A 19,659-nucleotide genomic window follows, 5' to 3' on the forward strand; every position below is an offset into this window, starting at 1 on the left:
TTACTCTTGTGTTACACCATCTTACAGCGCCTGCAATAACTGAGTGAGAAAGTCCATTTTTTAATCATTGCGTGCTTTTGAATTATGTGTTTGATACCCTGCTCGACCGTGAAACCTACTTGGTGGTTTGTCGTTCGCCGTCTTCGTGCAGTACATTAAATCATCGCTGAGGCGCCCTTTGGTAGCCGAAGGATTCCATCAAGGTACAAAATCATACAGATTATCTGAATCTAGAATGGAGACACTAAATGCTAGTGTGAGAAGTACGGCGTTGCTTACAGTGCATATTTTGTACCTGTTTCGCCTTCTTTGTTGTAAGCGTCCGATCTTAATGGCCAGCTTGTGACTGCATGACCTGCCTCAGGAGGCCCTGGGCTCGGTTCGTTGTACTATCAGAGATTTTGCGTCTGTGAGAAGACTAGAACGGGCCACGTGCAATCCCTGAAGCCAGCTGAGGAACTATTTGACTGAGGACCCGGTAGCTCAAAGTTTTGGGAATCTGACATCGGCCGGGGCAGCGGTGTCCTGATTCATGTCCCTCCATACCACATAGAAATGACGTCATATGCCAGAGAATGGCACGTCGGCCTATTCTCATTGCTTAGTGCCCTACGCCAAATCGCATAGTTACTTTTCTTGTATAATATCAAAGCAAATTAAAAGCAGCTCCACTAGCTTGTGCGCCACAGATGGTGCTGCTTTTTTAGATACATGCTTAGTGAGCAACCAAAGTCTTTCTAGGTCGGTGGATTTTGAGTGTCGAACAGCAGGATATTTCTTTTCATAGCATTAGTTCTGTCAGGATTAGTGAGACTGTTTTGTTGGTGAGTTCATTCTGGAATCTCAAAAAAAGAAAGGTTCAAATGGCTCTGAGCACTATGGGGCTTAACATCTGTGGTCATCAGTCCCCTAGAACTTAGAACTACTTAAACCTAACTAACCTAAGGACATCACACACATCCACGCCCGAGGCAGGATTCGAACCTGCGACCGTAGCGGTCACGCGGTTCCAGACTGAAGCGCCTAGAACCGCACGGCCACACCGGCCGGCTCTGGAATCTCGTACGACATTCTTAGAGCTAGAGGAATGCCCTCTGAAAAGCCCAAGTTACGTTATTTTAGATATCAATAGGGGCAGAAAATACGGTAGCGCTAATCTTAATTGTAACGGCCGTGAAAATGTCATACTCTCCAAAGCCCACCAATAAATCCTTACATTATAACGGCAGTACTTGTAGTTGCTGTCCCACATTAGGTTACGGTTAACAGTAGTCCGATTGAAATTAACATCACGACATATAAAAACTCATAATAGCTCTCGGCGTCCGGTTCTGGTGTTGTCTCACCCATGGCCTTGTCCTGTCAGACCATTTAGTGGTGTGTGATTTACATTTACTTCCTTTTCGCCTTTGCCACTGATCGTTACCTACAGTTGCGTAATAAATCGTTTGTTTATTATGGAACTTTCGTCTGTCTACTAAGGCGTTATCTCCTAAATGAATTAAAATTGCTTCTCTTCGTAGAAAAGGCTGGTCCAATAATGAACTGCTACAATTGATGACTTGGTAGGCCCATTTCAGTAGACGGTCGGTAATACTCGATTTCATCTACCGACGATACAGAAACTTGACACGTTTCGTCCCAGAGGGGAAAAAAATGCGTTTTGTCCCACACTGGACTCGGTGCCAGGCTTAAATCTATTCATGTCTACTTGGTACGGCACAGTCATTCTTGTAATAATTAGTGATGCGCTTGACGCTCGTTCACAGGACACAGTATGTCCGATGAAGCGATAAATGAGTGGCTGTTGGTGAACTCAGCTTTTGCTCATCGAATGGAACTGTAAATTGTGTTATGAAGGAAAAAGAATAGTGAAGTACTAATCATTTGTATTCATCTTTCATTTGTCGGAGTTAAACGTTGTATGTTTATTCCCTCTGCTCGACAAAATTCTCGATATCTCTAGCAACCTGTCACTGGGTTCCTTGGCAGTTGCGAAGATTGCACAGTATAGCTGTCGGAAGTTCGTCGTATTTGGCGGCGTCTGCAGTGTGTACCAACGTTCGGTCCTCAAAGATTAGCACCAATAGTGCCGAAGCGGCGGACTCTGAGTGAACGGTGGCATATTTTGAGCTGAAGGCGGAGTTAACTTCTGATACACGACCCACGAGCACTGAAAGCAGTAAAGCTGTAAAGGCTCTAGCCTGCCATTGACGTCGTAATTTGAGGATAGGTGAGCATCTTTGATGGAAGCCTATAATAGGTACTAACTGCAGTGTTTTTTGCAGTCACCAAATCTTGGCCAAAATATCTCCTCTCTGGCTGCGACGTGTTTTGTCTGTGTTGAGTATATAGTCTACCATAAACACTTCCAGATGTACCTTCGTTAACGTGGTCTGTTGTGTCGTGCTGGGGTGGTTCATACCTCTCCGGTGTTCATGGCACAGTGGCGAGAAGTAGCGACGTGAAGCATTAAAAGTGCACCTGGGACTCTGGTCTGCAGATTTAGTTTCCTAGGCCCTCCACCGTGGAGATAATTCCTGATAGTTTGGTAACCCTTGTACTATTTAATCTTACGCTGCTTGTGACAGATGAGCCGATCATCGCACGTCTCCTGTCCAGTTTTGTACATCTCGTTCACAGGAAACTAGGTCTTTGAATTACGTACTAAAGACACAGCTCCTCAAAGACACGTGTAAAGTGGATTTTCCATGCGTCATTTTGTTGCAGCACAGTAATTCAATAATAACGTGAGCTGTCGTGAATAAAGTATTCTATGAATCGTGTAGGTTCTCTGACTCCAGAAAACATTAAATTTTAATTTGAGAAGTGTAGCGTTGCTTACATCAAACCTTTTCTTCCTAATACGTCCTCTATATTGTGACGTCAGTGTCGGTAATTGAACGGCCAGCTTTGGCCTATATGTTGCTCATTGCGAGGGTCTGAGCATGCGCTCTCCTCAATCCAACTGAGCAGGTTCTTCAGTGAATAGTAGCGGCTGCAATCCCTGCAAGTCTCACAACGGGCGGGACAGCCGTGTGCTGAACCCATGTCCCCCAGTACAACATGGAAATGACGTAACCTGGCATAGGATGACGCAGCAGGCTGCCTCTTCGCGTAGTCTGCTATGCCAGATCGTATAATTACCTTCTTGTATAATGTCAGCGCAAATTGAACGGGACCCTCGTAATTAATCAACTTTGCCTGCTTTGGTGCCGTAGAGTGAGCTATTTCATTGAATACGTGTTAAACCGGCTACCAGTTCCTTTCTTTATCGCTGGTCTTCGCATGTCAAACATGTGGACATAGTTCTTTCACATTACCGCCTTTATCAGAAATGGTAGGGCAACGTTTTTATTGGCTTCTTTCTGGAATCTCGTGCGTCATTACGAAAGCTAGTGAAGTGTAAGCTGAGAGGTTCAGGGTAGGTTATCTCGTACGTCTCCCGAAGCAGAAAATATGGTAGCGTTAAGCAAAACTGTAGTGGCCACGAAACTGTCATCTTCTTCGAAAATCACCGGCAAACTCTTATACAATAACGGCAGGATGCTGTTGCCGACCCACACAAGGAACGATCGCCAATACTCCGAAGTGTGTTCCTTAAATAGAACAGCATATAGAAACTCATGAGACGTCAGTGAGTCAGATTCTGGTAATGTTTCACCTCACGGCCTCGGCTTGTCATAGCGTATAATGATGCATCGCTTTGTCTCTTGTGTTCATTGATCGTTAATGGTGGAAATATGTTGGGTAGTTGCTTGAAGTAATACTTGTTTATAACGGAGCTTGCCTCTGCTTGCTGAGGTCCTTTGCCCTGAACGAGTTTAAATTGCTTCTTTCTGTAAAAGAACTGAGTCCTATGAGAATTTCTTCAACTAAAGACTTCATAGTCACGTCTTTCTCTATGATCAGCGATAGTACCTTTCTTCTTCGGACGATATAGGAAACTGAAGCCCGTCGGCCCAGAAGAAACAACTCCATTTTGTGCGACACTATACACGGGTAAAGGCTTAAATCTATTCATATCTATTTATCTGATACAGTGCAATGGCTCCTGTAGTGACAAGTGATGTGCTTCGCAACTGGAAGCAGCATGTCAAAGGTAAGTCGTAATTCTGTACCTGTTGATGAATTGGATCCTTGGTAATTGAACTGAACTTGTCGAATCAGTTGTACTGAATTTAAATTTGTCGCTGATAAACATTCTATGTTTATCCCCTCTTCTCGACAGCAATATTTCTCTCTAGTAACTTGTCGCTGGGTTCCTTGTCAGTTGCGAAGATTTGCTTCCTCTTTGTAATAAAGTCTTAAATATCGTAATGCAGCCTGGGTATTACGTGTGAGATACGGATGCCAACATTAGGGCTGACACTAAACAGACGTTCCCAACTATGTGATTTTGTTGTAAGTTCATACTGATGTATAGTGGAAGCATTGAAATAACTTATCTGCTACGACTAAGTATTTACAATTACATCTTGTTGCCTCCGTTTGCACACGCTCCAGATACGTTAGGGGATTGCAGAACGATAAAAATCTCTCCTCTTCAACTCGCAGTAGAATTTAACACCCATTGTCCTCGATTACTTGTTGCGCATATTCTGATGATTCCTCCTAGATTTCGGCACTCTTCGCCTCCCTTTGGTGCTTAGCAAGTTAGTTCTACCTTAACATATGTCTGTCTACCTGTCCCGTCTTGTGCACGGGGTTTTCCACAGTAATATTCCTTTCCTCGCCAACTCTGTAGATAACCTCCATGTTTCTTCTCTTACCAATTCCCTTAAGTTTCAACCTGCATCTAGAACATTACATTTTAAACTCTTCGATTATCTTCTTTTCGGGTTCTCGCAAAGTGTATGATTACTTGCATTCAGTGTTGTCCTCTCGATGTACATTCTCAAAAATTAATTAAGGATATCTGCTTCTGTATCGGCTTAATCAGGATGTAAAGATACACTACAGACGTTAGGTTTACGAACAGAGTTAATTATACGGTACGGAAGGGCAGCTTTCTTGTAAGAGGTTTAGACTACCATGGTATATTTGCTCACTTAAGACTATGAACAGAAGACTCTGAAAGCGTTATCTTGTAGTGCGGCTAGAATTGTTTTGACAAGTGAAGCGTATAATTGAATCATCAAGCAGTATCACGAGCATAGCATGACCACAGTTACAGACACACCCACAAGCTGCAGACCTGAAAAGATGCCTAGAAAGGATTTACCTTACATATCTAAGTAATGGTCTCAGCATTCTTCGGCAAGAAACTGCCAGTTTTGAGGAAAAGAAAAGCTCTGGGTGGAAACCAAAGACTGCTGTTAACGTAACCTTTCGACGAAAAGTGTGTCCCTTTTCCTCATTAGGTATAAAGGATGAATTTCTTCGCCGCAGCCATTTACATGAAGAGGACGTCTATATCGCTCCAATGAATAAAAAAACTGTTCACTTTGCTGTGGCTACGATGTTTTAAATGTACAAACTTCATTATTCAACAACAGAAGGTGGTAAATATTGAGGGTTTTTAAAGGTACAGACAGGCAATCAACACAGAGGGAGCCAACACATCACTCCAGAAGAAAATGAACAATGAAGATTCTGAACGCTACAGGCAGTGGAAACAGCACAAAGGGTGCTCGCTGCTGAGGACTCCGAGACATCGACGGACGGTGGACGATTCGTCGCGATCACCTGAGTATTAAGTACGTAAGTAATGAGACGACATTTTTCTACTCTTTAAGGTAGTGTCTGCTGCTATAAATATTTTTAATTAGCTTTGATTATACGTCGAATCGAAATCGAGTCCAGGAAGCACACCTTTTAAGGTCAGTGGGTTAGCAATTGTGCACTCTCCTGCGGAACATGAAAACTGTGGAGGGAAGAGTTTGAAACTGAGGAGTTTAGTGTACGAATAGCTATATTAATAGTGCAGTGTCCGAGAGGAGGAGATGCCTGGGTTCGTGTCTCGACACACACACACACACACACACACACACACACACACACACACACACACGCAAAAGAAAGATCACGATGTACCACAAAAGAATTCTCCGAATGGCTCTGAAATCGATAGACGTGGTATACATGTACAGACATACAACCGATAAACGTTTCAGAAAAGTTGAATGGTTATTTCAAGAGAAAGCTCCACTTGTGGCCTTTGTGTAAGCAGTTATTCGACTTGGCACTGATCGACAGAATTATTGGATGTCGTCCTGAGAATTATCGTGCCAAATTTTGTCCAGTTGGGGGAGGGGGGGGGGCTAGACAGTCGAACACTCGAGCTGGTTTGACGGCCCTGTCCATAATGCTCCAAATGCTCTCAACTGGGGAGAAATACGGCGAACTTTCTGGCCGAGGCAGGGTTTCGCAAGCGCGAAGACCAGCAGCAGAAACTCTCTCCGCGTGTGGGCCGGCATTGTCTTACTGAAATGTAGACCGAGGATGGTTTGCTATGAAGGGCAACAAAACGGGGCACAGCGTATGGTCGAGGCTCCGCGTACACTGGTTGATAACCAAAGGGTTCACGCCACGTAATGAAATGCCACTCCAAACCATCACTCCTGGTTATCCGGCCCTATGGCGGGCGACAATCAGGTTGGTATCTCACCTCTCCCTGAGCATCTCCAGGCACTTCGCTAGTCATCAGGCTTCAGTTCGAAGAGGGACTCATTACTGAAGACAATTCTACTTCAGCTAATGGGATCTCAGACTTGATGATCAGCGAAAACTTGGTTGGAGTCACCCTGGACAGCTGTGGGATACCAACCTAACTCGCCCGTTAAACGACCCGACAACCAGGAATGATGGAGTCCCATTTCGTTTCGTAGCTGGACCCCTTTGGTTGTCATCCGCGGCTCCCTGACAGCACAGCGATACGACGACAGTATTCTGCACCCTGTTTCCTTGTCCTTCATGGAAAGTCGTCCTGGGCTTACGTTTCAGCACAACAGAGCCCGCCCACACACAGCGAGCGTGTCTACTGCTTATCTTCGTAGTTGACAAACCCCCATCTCGAACAATAAGGTCACCGGATTTCTCCCCAATTGAGAATGTTTGGAGCATTATGGGAAGGGCCGTACAGCCAACTAAATCAAGCAAAGCTGAGTCAAATAGCTGCTTGGGTAAGGGCCAGAGGTGGACCAACGTGCAAATGACTTAATTAACTCTCTCAAATTGTCAAGATCTCTCTCTTGAATAGATCATTCAATTCTTCTGAAACTGGAATCATTTCCCTATTTGCTTGTCTGTATATGTACATCATATCTACCGACATCCGTTGCATTTGAATAATTCTTTGCGGTGAGTCGTCTTTTTTTGTCTTAAAGTGTAATTTTTATTCCTCGCAACTAGATGATAGTGATGTTTATAGTATTGCTATCCTTCTGTGTGGTGTAAGGAAGCAAAACTAATATGTTGTCAGTTAACAGTTGTCAATAATTTGTCTCTTTACAGGTTGTGTTTGATTGTACTTATGGTCTTCACATTCCGGACTCCGCTCTACGATCTACTGGCGAACAAGACACGCTCGTATGGAGATTCTCAGTGCAACTGAGTGTCTTTGGTTACATGAATGGGTAATTACAACAACTATTTCTGAAAGAAATAGACACCTAAAGCTCTTACCTTTCTAATGAGATTGTAGGTTATAAGTAGATGGGAAAATTTAGAGCGGTAATTACTTCAACAGTACATTATGTTGCGTCGTTTATTATCAGCCAGAGTAAACGAATGATTGCCAGAAAGTCTGTTACTGCACTACTGGCCATTAAAATTCCAACACCACGAAGATGACCTGCTACAGACGAGAAATTTAGCCGACAGGAAGAAGATACTGTGATTTGCAAATAATCAGCTTTTCAGAGCATTCACACAAAGTTGGCGCCGGTGGCGACACCCACAGCGTGTTGACATGAGGAAAGTTTCCAACCGATTTCTCATACACAAACAGCAGGTGACCGGCGTTGCCTGGTGGAACGTCGTTGTGATGCCTCGTTTCTGACTTTGATAAAGGTCGGATTGTAGCCTATCGCGATTGTGGTTTATCGTATCGCGACATTGCTGCTCGCGTTGGTCGAGATCCAATGAGTGTTAGCAGAATATGGAATCGGTGGGTTCGGAGGGTAATACGGAATGTCGTGCTGGATCCCAACGGCCTCGTATCACTAGCAGTCGAGATGACACGCATCTTATCCGCATGGCTGTAACGGATCGTGGAGCACCGTCTCGATCCCTGAGCCAACAGAAGGGGACGTTTGCAAGACAATAGCCATCTGCACGAACAGTTCGACGACGTTTGCAGCAGCATGGACTATCAGCTCGGAGACCATGGCTGTGGTTACCCTTGACGCTGCATCAAAGACATGAGCGCCTGCTATGGTGTACTCAACGACGAACCTGGGTGCACGAATGGCAAATCGTCATTTGTTCGGATGAATCCAGGTTCTGTTTACAGCATCATGATGGTCGCATCCGGGGGTTGGCGACATCCCGGTGAACGCACATTGGAAGCGCGTATTCGTCATCGCCATACTGGCGTATCACCCGGCGTGATGGTATGGGGTGCCATTGGTTACACGTCTCGGTCACCTCTTGTTGGCAGTGACGGCACTTTGAACAGCAGACGTTGCATTTCAGATGTGTTACGACCCGTTTCTCTACCCCTTCATTCGATCCCTACGCAACCCTACATTTCAGCAGGATATTGCACGACAGCATGTTGCAGTTCCTGTACGGGCCTTTCTGGATACAGAAAATGGTCGACTGCTGCCCTGGCCAGCACATTCTCCAGATCCCTCACCAACTGAAAACGTCTGGGCAATGGTGGCCGAGCAACTGGCTTGTCACAATACGCCAGTCACTGCTCTCGATGGACTGTGGTATCGCGTTGAAGCCGCATGCACAGCTGTACCTGTACACGCCATCCAAGCTCTGTTTGCCCAGGCGTATCAAGGCCGTTATGACGGCCAGAGGTGGTTGTTCTGAGTACTGATTTCTCAGGATCTATGCACCCAAATTGCGTGAAAATGCAATCTCATGACAGTTCTAGTATAATATATTTGTCCAATGAATACCCGTTTATTATCTAAATTTCTTCTTGGTGTAGCAATTTTAATGGCCAGTAGTGTACATGACTGATCAGTAAGTGCTTGACTGAGGGAGCAAAGTTCACTTCCAAACTATATCTATATTGTTTGAGTCTGTAATAATTCATGGAAGTAATGGAAACTTGTATACTTTTGTTTAAGACACTATTTCTCTAATTTTGACACAGTGGTCACTCCACAATATAAAGTCAAAGGCAAAAAAATACACTATCTGATGAAAACTAGCGGAACACTGCTATATAATGGGCGGTTGCGCAGTAAGTGTCGTGGGAGGCAGGCCCGCCAGTACAAAAGGGGTACAGTATCGTATTCTCAGTAGATAAACAGTAACTGCAGAATGGGTCAATGAGGAGAGCTCGATTACTTAGAATGTGGACTAGTGGCTGGATGTGATCTGAGTTACAAATCCGTCAGGGACATTTCAACCCCTCTAAAGCTGCCTAAGTGGACTGTTGGTAGTGTGATTGTGAACAATTTGCAGGTAAGACGGGATCAGGCTGACCTCACGTGTTGGCGGACAGGGACCGTCGAGCACTGAGGAAGTCTGCTGTAAGAGTCGCATTAAATTAACAGAAGAAAACGCTCTTCAATTCCAAAGTTGTTTCAGCAGTCGAGCTAGGAAGGTGTGAGTTGAGAGTTACAAGTAACTGACTTCAGTGGTAGAGCAGCTCGGCTTAAAATGGACAATTCTGTAATCAGTACCAACGGACTCTTCAGCTGGTGTAAATAGCGACGCCACGGGGCAGTTTATGACTAGAAACGAGTGATTAGGAGCGCTCTAGCCAATAGCAACCCGATGGAAGTGTTTGCGTTTTGCGAAGCCTGGGGAACGTTACATGTCGTCGTTTGCACTGCCACAGCGAATTGCGAAGGAGGTAGTGTTACGTTTATCGTTGTTGGAGTTTTACGCATAAGAGAACGCTCGTTGCGGAACAATATGAACACATTGCACTCGCGTTTAGTATTGCGTGCGTTAGAGGGACGGTTCGAGGACGCAACAGTTGTTTTTACCAGCAAAAAAATGCAGCATATCATAAAGAAACAATATGAAAAATGGTTTGCGCACAAGTTTTCAGAAATGGACTGGCCAGCCCCGAGTCAGGAGTCATTGGAACACCTTCCGGATGAATCAGAAAGTCGTGCTTCGGTCCAGATTTCAGCGTCCAACATCACTGCCTTCTTTGGTTTCGGCTCTTATGGAATAATGGGCTCTCGTTATTCCACAGACACTCGGACACAGCACTGAGAGTGTCCCCAGCAGATTTCAAGTCGTCATAAAGGTGAAGGGTGGGCGCAACCTGTAACAATGACCACTATTAAGTGTCTGGATACATCAGAGCTAGCCGCCCGAAGTGGCCGTGCGGTTAAAGGCGCTGCAGTCTGGAACCGCAAGACCGCTACGGTCGCAGGTTCGAATCCTGCCTCGGGCATGGATGTTTGCGATGTCCTTAGGTTAGTTAGGTTTAACTAGTTCAAGTTCTAGGAGACTAATGACCTCAGCAGTTGAGTCCCATAGTGCTCCGAGCCATTTGAACCATTTGAACCACATCAGAGCTCGTACGTATATTGTTATTTGGAGGAGAATGTTGCTGACTGAAATTTCGTGAAAATAATTCCCAGGAAGTAATAATGATTTTATTTTAATCACTGCTATGGCAACTTTGCCATAATATTTATGCCAGTTCCTCTTCTATTTCATTATAACACAAAACATATCACCCATTTTTGAACTTATTCGATTTTCTCTATCAATACCATTTTGTAAGGAATACTGAAGCGACAAAGAAACTGGTATAGGCATGCGTATTCAAATGCAGAGATATGCAAACAGGCAGAATACAGCGCTACTGTCGGCAACGCCTGTACAAGACAAGTATCTGGCGCAGTTGTTAGATTGGTTATTGAAGCTACAATAGTAGGTTATCAAGATTTAAGTGAGTTTGAACGTGGCATTATAGTCGGCTCACGAGCGATAGGAGACACCATCTTCGAAGTGGCGATGAAGTGAGGATTTTCCCGTATGGGTTTTTCACGAGTGCAGCGTGAAAATCAGGAATCCGGTAAACATCAAATCTTCGACATCGCTGCGGCCGGAAAAAGACCCTCCAAGAACGGGGCCAACGACGATTGAAGAGAATCATTCAACATCACAGAAGTGCAACCCTTCCGAAAATTGCTGCAGATTTCAGTGCTGGGTCATCAACAAGTGTAAGCGTGTAAACCATTCAATGAAATATCATCGATATGGGCATTCGGAGCCGAAAGCCCTCTCATGTACCCTTGATGACTGCACGACACAACGCTTTACGCCTTGCCTGGGCCCGTCAGCACCGACATTGAACTGTTGATGACTGGAAACCTGTTGCCTGTTCGGACGAGTCTGGTTCAAATTGTATCGAGCAGATGGACGTGTATTCTGTCTGATCACCTGCATCCATTATGTCCATTGTGCATTCCGAGGGATGTGGGCAATTCCAGCAGGACAATGCGACTCCCCACACGTCCAGAATTGCTACAGAGTGGAACCAGGAACACTCTTCTGAGTTTAAACAGTTCCGCTGGCCACCAGACTCCCCAGATATGAACATTATTGAACATATCTGGGATGCCTTGCAACATGCTGTTCAGAAGAGGTCTCCATTCTTTCGCACTCTTACGGATTTATGAACGGTCCCGCAGGATTTATGTTTTCAGTGCTCCCCCCCTCCTGCCCCCCCCCCTCCCCACCGCACTACTTCAGACATTAGTCAAGTCCATGCTACGTCGTGTTGCGGCAGTTATGCGTCCTCGCGGGCGCCTTACATAATATTAGGCAGGTGTACTAGCTCGGCTCTTCAGTGTATTACGTGCAATAATACGGGCAGAAGTAATATACGCAGTTTCTTTAAGGGGATTTCGTGAACCTTCATCAGTTGTAGCTAGAAATCTGTTTTACAGATAACAGTAGTTGCCTGTACCTTAACCTTCATTAAGAGGGAGAGAAATATTCATACCAGCGCACACTCCGCTGCAGAGTGAAAATCTCATTCTGGAAACATCCCCCAGGCTGTGGCCAAGCCATGTCTCCGCAGTATCCTTTCTTTCAGGAGTGCTAGTTCTGCAAGGTTCGCAGGAGAGCTTCTGTAAAGTTTGGAAGGCAGGAGACGAGATACTGGCAGAAGTAAAGCTGTGAGTACCGGGCGTGAGTCGTGCTTCGGTAGCTCAGATGGTAGAGCACTTGCCCGCGAAAGGCAAAGGTCCCGAGTTCGAGTCTCGGTCGGGCACACAGTTTTAATCTGCCAGGAAGTTTCAAATACGCTCATGTTCAGAAAAAATACAGTACCTTGAATGACTAGAGATGGGACGTTCAATTTCACATGACATGTATATCACTTTTTTATGCAGAAATGATTAGCATTGCAGTCACTGTGGTTCTGTATGTGCCTAGAGGGCACAAGGTCCACCATGGACCCTGATAACTTATTCCATGAGCAACGGCATCGACGTATATAAGGCACGAATGGCGCCCTATGGTATAGCCATCCGTATTGCATTCATCTGGTTCCAGAGTTCATCTGTAGTGGTTGGCACTGGGTCACATCCATCGTTTCGCCATATCCCACACATTTTCGACTGGCGACGAGTCTGGTGATCTGAGGGCCAGGCCGAAAGACTGACATCCTGTGACAACTAGAAGGAACATCTTCGTGCAGCAACATGTCATCGCGCGTGGTCTTGCTTAAAAATGGCGACTGTGTTGTTGTGCAGAAAGATTGTGTCTAGAGGTCGCTGGATGTCATTCACGTACGTTACACCAGTCACAGTGCTCTGGACACGCGACAGTTGGGACTTGTGGTTGTACCCAATAGTACCCCACGCCATAAGGCCTTGAGTTGACGCTGTATACAGGGTTATTACAAATGATTGAAGCGATTTCACAGCTCTACAATAACTTTATTATTTGAGATATTTTCACAATGCTTTGCACACACATACAAAAACTAAAAAAGTTTTTTTAGGCATTCACAAATGTTCGATATGTGCCCCTTTAGTGATTCGGCAGACATCAGGCCGATAATCAAGTTCCTCCCACACTCGGCGCAGCATGTCCCCATCAATGAGTTCGAAAGCATCGTTGATGCGATCTCGCAGTTCTGGCACGTTTCTTGGTAGAGGAGGTTTAAACACTGAATCTTTCACATAACCCCACAGAAAGAAATCGCATGGGGTTAAGTCGGGAGAGCGTGGAGGCCATGACACGAATTGCTGATCATGATCTCCACCACGACCGTTCCATCGGTTTTCCAATCTCCTGTTTAAGAAATGCCGAACATCATGATGGAAGTGCGGTGGAGCACCATCCTGTTGAAAGATGAAGTCGGCGCTGTCGGTCTCCAGTTGTGGCATGCGCCAATTTTCCAGCATGTACAGATACACGTGTCCTGTAACGTTTTCTTCGCAGAAGAAAAAGGGGCCGTAAACTTTAAACCGTGAGGCATCCAGAAGGTTTAAACTGCGCATACCATCGCCGAATGGAGTTAGCAGTTGGTGGATCTTTGTTGAACTTCGTCCTGAAGTGTCGTTGCACTGTTATTACTGACTGATGTGAGTGCATTTCAAGCACGACACACGCTTTCTCGGCTCCTGTCGCCATTTTCTCTCACTGCGCTCTCGAGCGCTCTGGCGCCAGAAACCTGAAGTGCGGCTTCAACCGAACAAAACTTTATGAGTTTTTCTACGTATCTGTAGTGTGTCGTGACCATATGTCAATGAATGGAGCTACAGTGAATTTATGAAATCGCTTCAATCATTTGTAATAGCCCTGTATCTCGTGCGAATGCAGTCAATGTGATGACGTTTCTCTGACAGCGGCGAACCAAAATTCGGCCATCATTTTCAAATAAACGCGACCTGGATTGGTTTGAAAATACTAGTTAATGCCATTCGTGGCCCCAGTCACGTCGTTCCAAACACCATTCTTTCTGCACATTCGTCAAAGTTAGGCGGAGAAGTAGACGACGCGCACGTAACCGATGACGTAATAAACGGCGACGGACAGTCACCCCTCATAGTGTACGATGTGTTCCAATATTTCACTGTTGGGCCAGAGCTGAGCAGGACACAGGTCTGTGCTGGAATGCAATTCGGATGTAATGTCCATCTTCTCGGGGTGTGGTCTAGGTGGTGCGACTTGACCCGCCTCGTCGTGTCGTACGGTCTTCCGTAAACCATTCCGAACACACCCGTTGCACTTCCGAAACATTCGTCCCACACGAGCAGCAACTTTCTTTGTGGACGCATTACATTCTGTCATGGTAATAGTGCGCCCTCTCCCAAACTTATTGATCTGATGGTACGGTTCGCGAATACGCCCACCAGGCATGCTGTACGTCTTCTGAAATTACTCTGATCCATTACCTTCGGTTTATAGTGACAACGAGAGCCGCAGGCACATTATACTGGTAGGTGGTGTTGTGCCTCGATATCGACGTTGACATTGAATCCGGGGCCAACATGGTTCAAATGCTAATCATTTCTGCAGAATGTACTAATTTGAACGCCGTGTGAATATGAACGTCCTATATGAAGTCGTTCAAGGTGTTTTCTTTTTTTTCTGAGTATCAGCCTATAACTGACCGAATATGACTGGGTAATTCATACCATGCAACCTAATTATGATGTGGTGATACGTTGTTCAGGTTTTTCATCACATTGGTGATATTCTTGATAACATTGTGTAGCATACATAATATGACCACATATGATGTTTTACACCACACACGTTTCGTTGACGGTGCGCAAATGAGACGTTATGACTTAACCGTTGCTGGTGCTTAATAAAAGAATGTTTACGCTGTTTCTCATGCGACATGAGCCAACAGTTATCAACAATAAGCCTTATTTAAAGACTCAGAATTTCCCAGTGCTTGTCGTATGTCTGTCAGAAATTCTGTTTTCAGTTTGTTCGCATGGTTTCCTACTTAGATGCAAATGTATAGATATTAACGAAAAGATAACTAAAAGACGTGCAACGAGCAGCAAATGTTATTTGGAACATACTGTTTACTTCTGAAGATGGAACGCTGGTACACAAGTATGATCCCAGACTTACCTGTCATATACTGATTTCCTTGATATAGTTCGTGAGTTGTGGCATTCAAATCCAGCATCCTGTTTTAGGCTTGTTGGAATTGTTTTCTATGTAATTTTTGCCAGCAACTTAGAAGCATGAGCTGTGAAGCTGATTCTGCAACAGCTCTCACATTAATGGACCCTTGCTACCTTCGCCATTTTGGGAATTATATTCTTCGGAAAGTTATATATCTTCATACGTTGTAAAAAATAATTTGAATAATCGTTTCGTTGTTACTAGAACCTTTGACTTTAGATATTCCGTATTGATGTTATCTATTCCTCCTGCCTTACTGTATCTTCAAAACAACCATTCTTAAAACTCTAGGCCCTATATCCTGTAGTTTCACTAGCATGAACAAGATGAGCCTATACTGAAATTTCGTTTTTCCGTAATTGAGAGAGAATAACAGCTTACACTGTTTGTTTACCCTGCAGAACACACGGTGCAAAAATAAAACTTGATAATAAGGACACAGTAGGAGACGTCGAGTAGGACAAAATTTGGCAGACAAATACATCTCGGAACCGTACTCTGTTTTTGTGACATATTTTTCACTTGTTTCATTATAATACCTGGAGCTACGCTAGCAAATTATAAGGACTGTTAGATGTTCAGTATGACTAAAACTCGCCATTAGTCACCGTTTCTTCTAGTGGAGGTGAGAGAAGCGTGTTCATTCTCCGCGACGAAAATTCTTACCGACGAAGCAGGTCAGTTAAAGCAAGAGAACAATATCCAGAAAATAAATCATCTGTAATGACATTATGAATCAAACCAGTTTCGAGTGATTCGTTCCACCCTCACCTCAAAGCAGTCTGCTGCCCCTCACCTATGGTCCCACCGGATCCAGACAGGTGCTTCCACGAATATGCAAGAGAGGAAGGAAGACTACGGCTTGATGTTCACTCGATGACGAGTCCTTCAAAAACGATACACGGGCTCACTATAGAAGAATGGGGCAGATATTTGTCGAATATGACTCCATTGTCTTAACAGGTCCGCCATCTAGGCTGGTTTTCCTTCGGAATTAAGAGACAGTCATACACATAGATCTGGTAGGTACTCTTATGGAAAACCATAACAGACATGAGTGTGGAAAGATTGTAACTTATTGTGTGTTGTCCATACTCTTGTCAAAATTGTTGGGCAGCTTATCTTAAAGTATCTGTGAGTAACTGGTTCATCCATTATTAGCCAGTGATTAAATCTGCCACGACGACGTGAATCATAGATACATAATTTTGGATATGTGTCCATTTCACTTTCACACTGCTTGACAATTGCTAAGGAACAAATGACACTTGCTAAGGAAATACAGGGGTCGGGACGTGTTAACTGCACAGAACCCTGAGCACGTACACATTCGACAGTTCATGCAGTACGGTATTTGACGAAAGTTGTTGTGGAAGCGATTAGTGCGACATGCAGTATGGTACGGCAACATGTCTGGAAGGCATCATTTGAATGCTTACGATCGTAGACGAGGAGTAGGGCCGTCGACGCCGGTCGAAGTGTTACCTCAGTGGCCACAGTAAGGGTGTCTCATCTCGCGGTTAAAAAAGGCCGCTGAAGGTGGAAATGCTATGCGAAAACATGCTGGTTGTCGTAAACGGACGGACAACCACACCACAACAGGATAGATACGTAGTCCTAATGGCGAAATGGAACAGACAGTCTGGAACCGCGCGACCGCTACGGTCGCAGGTTTGAATCCGGCCTCGGGCACGGATGTATGTGATGTCCTTAGGTTAGTTAGGTTTAAGTAGTTCTAAGTTCTAGGGGACTGATGAAATCAGATGTTATGTCCCACAGTGCTCAAAGCCATTTTTTTGGAACAGACATTTCGATCCAAGGCAGATCACTACAGAGCTTGCAATCGTTAACGGTGCACGTGTCTCTGCCAGAACCATTTCTTGGCGATTACATAAGGCTGGTTTGCATGCACGAAAGCTTGTTAAATGCATCCCATTCGATCCTCGTCATCGTCGAGAAAGATTTCGTTGATGTAAGGAGCATGTCGGTCGGGGACCAGAGAGATATTCTCCAAAGAATCCCGCTTCACAATGGCTAGTGATTCAGGCCATCAGTTAGTGTGGAGCGACAAGGAAACACGTTACACATCACAGAGTGTTAAGTCATCGGTACTGAGCCAGTTGCTATGGTGTAGACAGGCCTTATACACAATGGCCGAACATCGCAGAATATCCTTGGGTGAAGCACGGTTTCAGGACAGCGGTATTGCAGGGAGATTATTATGGATCATGTCCTTCTGTTTAGGGGTGCAGAGGTCCAGGCTTTATGCTTCTGGACAACAATAACAGTTCACACAGGATCGCTGAGGTGTCGGATGCACCGGAAGATGAAGATACTGAACGTGTGGAGGGCTCTGTGTACTCCCCGGACCTAAACCCCATAGGACATGCCCGAGATGTTCTTGGCAGACGTTTTTCTCAATGAACGCACTCTCCCCGAGCCGTGCAATAACTCAACACCGTCTTAGGAGAGGAGTGGAGCAGTATACCCCAAGGACTCCTCTACAGTTTGATAGGCAGCATGATTAACAGGTGTAAAATATGATTTAGTGTCGAAGGAGGTTCAAATGGCTCTGAGCAGTATGGGACTTAACTTCCAAAGTCATCAGTCCCCTAGAACTTAGAACTACTTAAACCTAACTAATCTAAGGACATCACACACATCCATGCCCGATGCAGGATTCGAACCTGCGACCGTAGCGGTCGCGCGGTTCCGGCCTGTAGCGTCTAGAACGACTAGGCCACCCCGGCCGGCTCGAAGGAGGAAATGTCCCTATTGACAGTCAGACATTGACCTTTATGTTGGCAGTATGACCTGTATCAGAAACGAAAGCTATTTTTGTCTTCCATTCTGCTACTCCACATGGTCTAATTGATCCGTTTTTCGTTATAAATGTATCACTGCACCTGTATTATGTATGTACAGCGTGTCACATCGTCCATCACTACCGCGATTAATCCTGATCGGCACTGTCTCTGTTTCTTACTAACTGTCAAGCAATACAATATATGTAAACTGAGACTCAAGCTTTTATTTCAGCACTTCTGACATGAATTTTGTAGAACTGAATCCCAACATTTGCTTGTTTTGCACAGTGTCTAATCTTTTTTCTACTTTTATTAATTGATCAATACCAGGAAATAACTTTAAGGACTAATTTTACCTACAGTGCGTCGTGACTTTACTATAGTTTTATTACATACTAAGAAAAGGATATTAACATGCATGCTCTCATGTATGATTTTTACCGCCCATTAAGTTTCAGGCGGACTTTCACAACCAGTTAAGGAGAATGAGGGGCAGCCATCGACGCAATTCTGAAAATGGTTGCTGTAATACTGGCGGCGTCGCATCAGTACGGTATGCAACGTAGTCCCCTCTGCAGTGGACTAGTTCGCTACATGCTGTAACAGAATGCAGCGTTTCCTCCAGGAGACACCATGCCGGAGTGAGCAACATTCCTTCAACGCCGTGCATTCGACCGGTAGAGTCCTCGCGACGGACATCGGTCGAATGTGCAGCTACGTAACTGCTGACTCAACGAGCTGCGTCAGCAGCCATGCAGCCGATGATCTACGAGCCGTCAGCTAGTCCTGGTGCTTTCGAGCTTCGAACTGGATCCGCCAAGGCGAGGCCACACGCTGGTTGCCATCTCCTTGCACCCCAGCCGCTCTACGATGCTCCCGGGTTCAGGTGGGGCGCCGGTAGTTCCTGCTAGCCTCCTAGGGCCATGTGGAGTTCGCACTAGCCCAGCCACCAACTGAGCTGAAACATGGTATCCGTCACCAAGGGCGCCGTCGACCCAGCCGCTATAACGCTGTCAACAGCATTCCTCTGACTCAGCGTACGTCACTCGCTGCCCGCTAGCTACAGTCGGAGTAAACATTCCCGACTCCAAGCTCGCCACGGTACTGCAGATCCCATCACACAGCTTCCCGTACAAGCCACTCTGGAGCCGGAAGTGGCCAACACTGCTACTTCGCGTGTTCTCTAACAGTGTATTCGTAGGTAGAGCCCAGACTTTTACGTAATCCAAACAAACAAATAAAGTACATATCTATGATATGAAAATGAGTGAAATTTGTAAGAAAATATGTAATATGATGAAAATGTTTTATGTAATATTTAACATAAAAGTTATTTTTGTTGAAATAAAATTCTGAAATACACCATAGCCTACTACATTCTATTAATATGCACTTAAACATATCAGAAACACGACAAGTACATTAAAAAGGTTTACATTACTTTGTTTTTTATTATTTGTACTGTGCTAATATAACAAAATTACTTACGGCCACATTAACTTACAAAAGTGTCCATCCCCACTGACATTACTAAATTGCCTTATCCTACATTTTTTTTCGAAGCACATTGAACAACGATGTGCCTATCCCAATTTTC

At 44.9% G+C, this 19,659-nt stretch overlaps 1 long non-coding RNA gene across 2 annotated transcripts; it reads left to right on the plus strand.

Annotated features, from left to right (window-relative positions):
- The first annotated feature begins 1,595 nt into the window (after positions 1–1,595).
- Positions 1,596–19,429, plus strand: LOC124805246. 2 transcript variants are annotated; one of them, XR_007017418.1, is made up of 3 exons: positions 1,596–5,703; positions 7,456–7,577; positions 18,515–19,429. It is a non-coding gene; the product is annotated as an uncharacterized LOC124805246 (long non-coding RNA). The 2 variants fall into 2 exon arrangements; XR_007017419.1 differs by having other exon boundaries at positions 1,600–5,699.
- The last annotated feature ends 230 nt before the right edge of the window (positions 19,430–19,659 follow it).

Source organism: Schistocerca piceifrons, chromosome 7 (assembly GCF_021461385.2).
Source record: "Schistocerca piceifrons isolate TAMUIC-IGC-003096 chromosome 7, iqSchPice1.1, whole genome shotgun sequence".
Taxonomy (NCBI): Eukaryota; Metazoa; Arthropoda; class Insecta; order Orthoptera; family Acrididae; genus Schistocerca; species Schistocerca piceifrons.